This window comes from Rhododendron vialii, chromosome 11a (assembly GCF_030253575.1).
Source record: "Rhododendron vialii isolate Sample 1 chromosome 11a, ASM3025357v1".
Lineage (NCBI taxonomy): Eukaryota > Viridiplantae > Streptophyta > Magnoliopsida > Ericales > Ericaceae > Rhododendron > Rhododendron vialii.
Genome location: NC_080567.1, coordinates 11,571,848 through 11,581,860, shown reverse-complemented (window position 1 = coordinate 11,581,860; position 10,013 = coordinate 11,571,848).

Genomic DNA, 10,013 nt, shown 5'->3' with positions numbered 1-10,013 from the left:
CTTAAGCCTAATTATTCTAGGGTTACTTGTGAGACCCGACTCTTATTTTATTTTATTTTATTTTTTTTAAAAAGAAAAGGAAAGAAATGAAATGAAGTAGGCTTGTTAAAAGTGAGTTTTATTTTATTTATGTGGGTTTCCAATGTGATTTCCTAGAACTATTGGGTTTAAGTTGTAAAAAAGAACAAAAAAACAAAATCTGTGTGCTGGTGTGCACGTGGAAGGCAAGGGTGTGCTTGTGTGCATGTGTGGTATATTTCTATCAAACAAAACAAAAAAAAAAAGAGATCAGAAACAGAGAAGAAGAAGTAGCGGAAGGAAGGGAGGGAAAAGAGAAGAAGGGGAAGAAAAAAAAAGAGAAAGAAAGAAAAAAGAATTAGGTTTGTGGTAAGTACTTTTAATTGTCTTCTTGTCATGGGGATTTTGTGAATTGTTACGTTTTTTTCCCTCTCTCTGATTAACTCTAGGGTTTGAGTAGGACTGGAATATAGGGAAACATTTATCCTTTTAAGAACTCAAACACAGGTGGTTAGGTGCAGGATTTGTGTATTAAATACTGGAAATTATCTTCATAGCTGCTATAAATGAATTTGTAAGTGTTGAATTTTATTGTAATCTGTTAGGATGTGAGCTGGAATGTCTAAAATAATTGCCCAAGTGTTGAACTGGGTTTGGAATTGCCGAAAATAAGGGAGATGCCGAATTTAACTGTACCAGATATTGTGCTTTTGGAATTCCTGTGGCATTTTGTGGAATTTGGACTATGTAGTTGTTCAGGAAAGGAAACTGGGCTTCGTACTTGGAGCAGAGAACATGGGTTATCTTGTGATTGCCAAAAGGGAATTTTATCTTGTGTGGCAAGTGTACAAGAGTATATATTGCTATACTTTAGTTAGAGTTTGGCTAATTTGATGGCTTTTTGGATATGCGATTGACTTGTTTTCTTTTTCTGTTCTTAAATGTGCTGAATGTTATCTTAAGGTTAGTTGGAAGGAACATGATACTAGAGGAATGGTTGCAATCCTTTTATTTTTATGAGTATATCAATCATAATACTCACATGTGTTGATTTATGTGTAACGCTTCAGGTTCGGAGGCGGCGACGAGTACCGTGGCTCCACGTAAGGAGTGAGCTCGTGTTGGTACCTTTTTGACTGGACCTCGAGGTGGGTGTTCTTATTTATAATAACGGAAGATGAGACATAGTGTAAAGTTATGTTTTGTGTTGATAAGATATTGTTCGGCTTGAAGTTATTTGATATATAGCCTTAGTGGCGTTAAGAATATGGCCTTAGTGGCGTTGTGAGTATTATAGCCTTAGTGGCGTGAATGATATTGCCTTAGTGGCGTGACAAGAATTGCCTTAGTGGCGTGAATATTTTGCCTTAGTGGCGTGATTATGAATATTGCCTTAGTGGCGTTACTAGTACTATGTTGATGTTGTTATAGCCATGGCCTCGAGCCTATAAATTTACCGGTGTATTAATGAAGTGGTTATAAACAGGCTGAATATTGTGGTTCGGAATATTTTTTTTATAGCGCTTGTCAATATTGCTTCTTTTATTATGGATAAGAACATTCACTGAGCAAGTTGATAGCTCACACCCCCACAGTGTTTCTTTTCAGGTGCGTAACAGCACGCGGGTCCACTGCAGAGTCTAGACAGGAGTTGTGTATATAGTGATCTAGCTTTTTGACTCTTTTGATTATGTGCCTATTTTTGGAACTTGTATATGTTGTAAATACCCGTGGGCACGTCTTGTATGACAGTTGTTTCCGTATATATGCAAGTTAAGTTTTTTTTATGAGTTGGACGCTTGGCTGGTGTTTTATTTACTGTATGAGCAGGGCCAAGGTGTGGGTCCATCCCATTTGGAAAATAATTTAGTGTGGTGTTTTCCGGGATGGGGTGTGACATTACTTTCCTAGATACTTATATATATATATATATACTTATATATATATGTACATAGTACAAGAGAGAGAGAGAGAGAGAGAGAGAGAGAGAAAGAGAGGGAGAGAAAAGCTGAGAGGGAGAGGGAGAGAGGGAGGCCGAGAGGGAGGGAGAGAGATGGAGTGTGTGGTGTGCTTTGTTCACTCCCACAAGCTACCCCTTTAGCCTTAAGCCTATTTATGACTTGACAACCCATTTCTAGTCAATTTCTAGCTTAGAATTCTAGCCTTTAATCATCCTAAACCTAGCTCTCATTACCCTAAGATTTGACTACAACCTAGACCTAGGATTGACTAAACATGGAAGACTAGCCATTAGACTTGTAAGTCTTGTAAACTAGCTTATAATTACCTAGATTTACCCTAGAAAACCTAAGATCCTACTTGATTTTATAGCCTTATGCCTAAAGATTGGATTTGACAATACTTGGCATGCTTTCAAGCATGATTTGACAAGTCCATGAAGCAAAATCATGGGAGAAAAAGAGAGAAAGGGAGGCCGGCCATGGGGGAGAGAGGAGGAGCCAAATTTTGCTATAAATAGTATCCCCATTCACCATTCAACTCACACCTTCAAATCCTCCAACTTCTCTCTAGAAAATCTTTGTGTTCCTACTTTGTTCTTTCTTGTTCTTGAGTGTTCTTGAGTTCTTCAAGAAACTCAACCTAAACCCCTCTTTCGATCCATAAAGTTTAGTAGTTTTAGTCACGAAGAAGTTTCGAGAGAAACCTTTCTCTTTCGAAGCTCCCGGAAGCTCACCGTAAGAAGTTACTCCGCCCAAACACCAACTTACTTTCTGTAGTCGTCAACTACCGCCAAGAAGAAAGGTAGAGTCCCATATACGCTATCTCAAAGTATACGTAGAGTCCCTTTGTCCACCAACTCCAAGTATAACGTAGAACCATATGTTGGAAGTATAAGTAGATTCTCCATAGATAAGGTTATCTATCACTTATAATGTTTTGAAATGCATGATAGTTAATAACCTATTTTTGCTAATGGAAGTATGAACATGTTGGAATAATTGACTTTTACCCTAACAAACACAAGTGTTGTTTTGAATTTACCACAAAGGAAGAAAGAACGGTTTTGCAAAAGATAAGACTTTATCATTGATAGAAGTATTCGTATTTTGATCTTTAGATGGTTATGAGCATGTGTTATGAATTGTTTGCATTACTTGTCATGTTGTAAAGCATAAGTGATTCTCACTCTAAAGGCATCCGTACATGTGGCGTTATGCTTTAAGTTGTGATTTGAGCATGATTAGTAATATAGAGTTGGATGATCTTGCTAGTTTAGTTTCAAGATTACAATGAATGATTTATGATTTCGTATTTGAAAAGTCCTACCGCGGAGTCTATGCATGAAAACGAGACATGGAAATCGAGAAAGTAGAAACATGACACCTAGGGTGTGGTTTAATGAAAAGGCGTGTGATGAATCAGCTTTGTGTCTGGCCCCGACCTGTTCCTGCAAATACAACGTGAGAACTTGAGTCACCGGTGTGGTGGCTTGCCAACCACCCTCCGATGCCTAAGTCAGTAGTATACTTCAGAGTATTTTTGTTCTCTGTTTAGGGTTGCATACCTTTTATTGGAGTTCTACCGTCATATTTATAGGCATCTTGTTTGGGAGGTAGAGTCCTCGTAGAACTGTATTTTGGATCACCCGCTTGGGGTGAAGAGGAGTTCTACCTTAGCTAGGAGTCCATGTACATCTGGGATGGTTAGCGCTTATCTCGTCTATAGCATTCTTTATCCTGTAGGGTTTCAGTTGTAGTTTTATCCCATCCGGGCATCTTTGGTTAGGATAAGTAATATTCAAGCCGTTCTAATCAAGTGCCAAAGCTGGTCGTTGAACCTCATGCCAGCTTCGTCCTATAGGCGGAGCTGGTATCCCTGACCTTGTCACATGCTATCTCTCCTTGGGAATTATAGGCGAAGCTGGCCGCTATCTCCCAAGTCCGTATATCGTATAGCGCTGACCTTGTCAGGTTTTTCCCTACTCATCAGCGTGTTTTGAAAAGTTGAAATGTTTTGGAAACCGCAATGTGGCTGGACATGGTAGCCCATTGTGTGGTGTGTGCTTTGTGTGCCAATGGGAACCCGGTGCGGCGGAACCATTGTGAGGATACTCGGGAACCCGGAATGGCGGAACCGAGGTTGGGTGTGTGGCTTGGTTATCCGCGGAGAGGAGCCAATGCAAAGTGTGCCAATGGGAACCCGATGCGGCGGAACCATTGTGAGGATACTCGGGAACCCGAAACGGCGGAACCGAGGTTGGGTGTGTTAAATGGGTTTTGGAAATGTTGATATGGTTATGAAATGTGGAAAATGGTGACACGGTCTACGAGGAGTCGCGTAGGAGAAACTCGGAAAATAATGGACACCAACGTTAGTTCGGATAATGAATGAGGATGTGTTATTGTTAACCATTTTGTTAAATATGTATGAACTATGTGGAAATTATTAATTTATGATCAATTGTTCGTAAGTTAAGGGTTAGTGGGTATGGGTTGTTCTATTGAGCTTTTGTAGCTCACGATGTTACCTTTGGTGACCTTGACATATTATATTGGTGGCGACGCCTGTATAATGTGTCAAATCTTATAGACGAACAGGGTGAACTCTACACCTTGGAAGCCGAGGAGCCGAGGAGCTGGCCAGGATGGAGGAAGAGGCGGAGCAGTAGATAGGAACCCTAGTTTCCTCCCTTATTTGAATAAAAGTACTTTTGTTAAGGGTTATGATGTAATATTGAGCCAGACTCCATTTAATTTTCAATGAAATTGTCTATTTAACGTTCCCAAAATTCGGGGCATTACACTTACAATTTTTCCAAAGTATGAAACATTTGGGTGCATACATGACGAGGTATGTCAAAACTATGAATAGTTTAACAGTGTACGAACAAACGCCAAACTTTGCCTAAGTATGAAACACTTAGATTGTGTCTACAAGACACTTGTATGCATTCGAACACATGCATATTTCTGCTAAAATTGGTAAGCACAAGAATGTTTTAACTTGCATCAGGATGAACTGAACTGTTGTATAGCAATCATAGGTGCATACGACAAGATGCTAGTACGAGAAGATGCTAGTATAAAATGCTTCAACCCTGTTATGGGAAAGAGTTAACTAGATCCTACAAAAGGGCCACGACGGGCAAAGCAAAATACTAGGCCATGCACGGCCACAGAAATTAAAACAAGTGTTATGCCACGAAGGGCCAAATACCTGTGTTATCAAGGAATTTCTAAAAGTACTGGTGCCATGCAGGGCTAAACACTATCGTCACACAGGACCTGCGATTTGATCAAAGTGTTTGTAGGAGGGGACGAATACTTACCAACTAGTCCAAATCTTGGACATTAGGAGGGGTCGTGTCAGGAACTTCTTTGCCAGTATCGGCGCAAAAACCACTTCCAATCATATTTTCATCCAGGTTAATGGTCTCATTTGTTTCCTCCTGCACAGGTGACTGGTTGGTAGGGGCGTCATGGGACTTCGTGGGGCTATTGTCTTCAGCATCAACAAAGTCTTCAATATGTTTCTCCACATCATTATCCCGGTGCTCCTCAGGTTCATGAACATCCAATGTCTGGCTACTTGGTAAATCATTCTCCACCCATAAAGGAGAGTCATCTACAATCCCAGCCTTAGTTAGGCATGCTTCCCAGCAAGCAGGCACAATTTGATCCTGAATAGCTAGCCTCCGCTCCACGTAACTACCCATTGCAGCATCAAAGCCTTTTTGATACCCATCATCGTAAGCAGCCTTCTTTGCATCATCAATCCCAAACAGTGCTTGGCTGAGATTGTCTTCGGCGGTCTCGAGCTTAACCTTCATTGCATCCACATTTAACTTTGCCTTGTCTCTCTCTCTCTCACTCTCTCAAGCCTGGTGATTGTTTGTGCTGTCTAGTATTGTCCCTTAGGAGTCCGTTATGCTCGGGCTCTATCTCTTGAAGCTTTTGTCCCAGTACCACCATCTTTTGGATGAACTGCCAAGAGCCAAATATTTTAACAGTTAGGATCAAGAGATATGTGCAAGGAATGGAAATTGACACAAGGGGACAGTCACATTACCTTGATACCATTGACGAGACCAATGGACACTAGCAAATTGCTTTACCCTTTAAGCCTTAAGTTGGGCAATAAGAGCGTTGTCTATCTTTGGTGCCATACTAGTATCTTCACTTTCTTCTTCTGAAAAGAAAAGAAAAAGAAACACTGTAAAAGTCAGTTAAGGGCAAAGCACCAAATGAAACAAATAGAAGGTACCTCTAGAAAGAGCTAAGGCCTCACGAGTGGTTTCAGAACCCAGTAAGTAAGTAGCTAAGGACTCAGGAGTCACAAGCAATTCCCAACTTTAAATTTTGTAGCTCTGGGCCAATTTAAGCTCAGCCTCTATGGCAGGGGTCAATGGGTATAAGGCCCGAGCTGCAGAAATACAATAACAGAAGATCTTAAGAATAAGAAATGCTTTATGAAATTTAAAAGATGTAGAAAAGAAGTGTCTTGCAACCGGCAATTGGTACCCCTCATCTACTAGGGATACATTGGGAATACGACCCAACCTCCCAAGACAGAAGCTCCCATCCATCTCCCCCAACAAAAAAGAACTTGTATTTCCAGTTCTTGTTAACATAAGGGAGCTCAGTAATCAAATCCTCCTCGCCAGGCCTTTTAGTGAAATAATACCACCCAACGCCTCCAAGGGCCTCCTTGACGAAAAACTGATTGAGGAAGGGTCCCTTGGATAAGGGAGTTAGTCCATTTGACATAGCTCCCCAAAGAGCTGCGCAGCCGATTAAGAGATGCCATGAATTGGGTATAATTTGGCCATAAGCGAAACCCAAGAAACTCAAGACATCCCTGACCACGGCAGGGAAGGGCAGACATAAACCTCCCTCTAAAGCCCTCGTATAGAGGCACGCCACGTTTTCAACAAGAGAATAGGCTCGCTTAGAAGCAGATGGTTTCCTAAGAGTTACCAAAGCCGGAATTGAATACCTAACCCTAAGGACGGCCAATTCCACATTGGTAATCGTAGAAGGGATGTTTGAAGCAGAAAAGAAGGGACACCCATGGGGACCCCTCGAAGTAGAAGCCGGAGGCGAGGAAGGTTTAGAACTACTCGACTAACCCTTGTCAGACGAAACCCTAACGCCACGGCGCATTGAAATTTCTTCCTCCTCTATCGTTTCGGACATTTCCTCAGTGTTCAAATAGAGGAGAAATTAATAAAACCCTCAGACATTAGGGTTGCAACTTAAATTCGTGGGTATAAAGAAGCAGAAAAGTAAAAAAAGTCTCAGAAGACCTTGTTCTGAAGAACAATTGAGTAAGGGGCAATTTCTTGTATGATAGGAGAATGCAAGTTGACACAGGAGAAACCAATCAACCTAGCGCAGATGAACTCCCCAGGAACAACCCACTTTGGGTCAACAACTTCTACACTAGATGAGAAATCTAGTTTTGCGACGAAAAAGGTATAAATAGAAAAAGGCAGAAAACAAGCCAGGAAGGGAGGACGTACCTAGAAAGAATGAACTCTAAAGGAATGGCAAAGAAGATTGACACAAAAATCCTCAAGAACGAAATCGCATTAATTGTCTTGAAAACTCTTTTACCTGGGATTAGTTTAAACGAAAGCAAGTTCAGGGGCTGTACTTCAATCCCGAGGAGCCCCTTTAATCTCCACCATCTACCCAAAAACAAGGGGAATAGCAGAGATCTCACCACCTGTCCCACGATGTGAACCATGTATTTGAATCTGCAGCAAAAGAAAAAGGCGGTAACCGCCATATGAGCTTAACCAAACCTCCAAAGAAATGCTGGATCTAGGAAACAGGGGAGTACCTGATAAGTATAACAGACCTCATGAGGTCAGCACCAAATGAATTACAAACCTGGGGAGTGGAGACTAGTCTCACCTGGACCTCTTTAACAAACTTTAGTTGGGATAGAGTTAGATCATACATGGTCAGCTCCGCGGACGAAGCTATTGTAAAGGTCTAAGGACAGCTCTGGTCCATAGCTACATAAAGAGGAATAATATTTTGTCAGTACCTATGGAATATAATTATTCCAACAGAGAGACCTCTTTGTGATTAGATGGAGACGAAATCCCATAAAGATAAACAATGCCATCAATAAGATAAGCACCAATCTCCTTGGCATACACAATCAGGGGTGGATCGGGATTCCTAGTTAAGGCAGGACTCCTACTAACCTTAAATAGGTAATCCGAAATTCACGTGAAACAATCCAACGAGGACTCAACCTCCTATCAAGATACCTATAAATACAATAGAAGAATACCAATCAAAGGTATGCAATACCCAACTGAGAGCACTGTTTACCTTACTATAATATCAAACACTTTACTAACTTAGGCATCGGAGGGTGGTTGGCAAGCCACCACACCGGTGACTCAAGCTCTTATATTGTTTTGTAGGAACAGGTCGGGGCTGACAACAAAGCTGATTCATCAAGGAACTTTGAATTGGTAAGCCAATTACTGGTTAGATTATTATTTTGGTACTCTTTGTTCTTCCTTTCTTAATTTTTATTTAATTTACATCAAACTTTTTGAATTAATTATCGCTCTCAATGAGAAGAGTCTAAGAAATAAATAAAAAATACTACCAAATATAAATAAAAAGACCCATATAGATGAAAAGAGTTTGAAAAGATCGATGGTTCTTTTTTAAGGTAAACAAACCCAGTGTATGGCATGATATGATTAACTTCAGTGCCCTTTTACCCCTTTTAAATTCAGTGGCGGATCTAGAAATTGTGTACAGATGGGTCACTTTTCGAGTATAAACTTAATAAAAAATTTAACTATCAAATATAATGAGAACATGCGTTCAAAAAAATCTAACGAGAACAAAAAATAAATGTACTACTGTTTCTGTATTTTTACTAGATCATTTATTACATTAATATTTGTGCGATTGGTAGAATTGTATGTAATATTGGCTTTGTGGTACTACACTGAATAAGTCCTTGATGGACGGGGTTCAACCCTTATCAGCTATTACAAGTTTAGATAAATCTTTTTCTTCCAGCCGTGTAAGCCAATTAAAAAAGAAATAATCAAAATGCATAAGTGAGTTTCGAACACACGCCCAATCAGATAAATACCTAACGCCTTACCAATTGAACTAGAGATACAACTTTGCTATATTTCGGGTAGTTTTATATATATTACTTTCTGTTTTCGATTCACACAAAAAATACCTTGATAATTTCAGGTGGGTCACGTGCCTAAACTAAATCCACCTCTGCTTCTAATGGTCTAGATTAATTCAACTGAAGTGGCCAACTTAGGTTTATTTTGGAAGAGAAGCGAGTGATAAGCATACTCAGCACAATCAGCAGCACACTCAGCTCAATGCTTAACCCAATTCAGTTACAGCAGTTACGGTTGCATCTACGCATTACTCCCCTCCTTGTGTAACGATTGCGGATAAGTGAGTGAGTTAGACTAGTAAGCTGTACCAATTGTGGCAGTTACTGTTGGAATTCACCCATGTGGGTGATGGTGATGGCTGGCCAAAGTCAAGAACGGATTTGCTTGAGCAGCCACTGATGACTTTTGACAGCTGTGGAGGCTTCGGTAATGACCTCGGTAATCTAACCGGACCACCATTAACCGAGGCCTCATATCAGCACGGGCCTGTGTATATCCTTCTGTTTACTCGGTTGGTATCGAGTCTCCTGTTTATGCTTCGGTTAAATACCAAAGTATGCATTCTGTTCAATTGTCTTTGGCATCTCTGTACATAGTGGACAACTCGGATTGATATCAATCTTCCTTTTCAACATAGCATGCTTAACCACCGAAATGTGATGTATCACCTTCCAAATGAATAGCTGAAACTTCGGACGAAGACCTAAACCCCAACCTTTACCCCACAAATTAAAGCAAAACTTCTCATTCCTCTAAATCTCTGCACTCCTCTTCCACCATATGGGCTATCCACATTGGGAATCCATTTATCCTTAGAAACACTAATCTTAGTTAGATCCCCAATCCACCA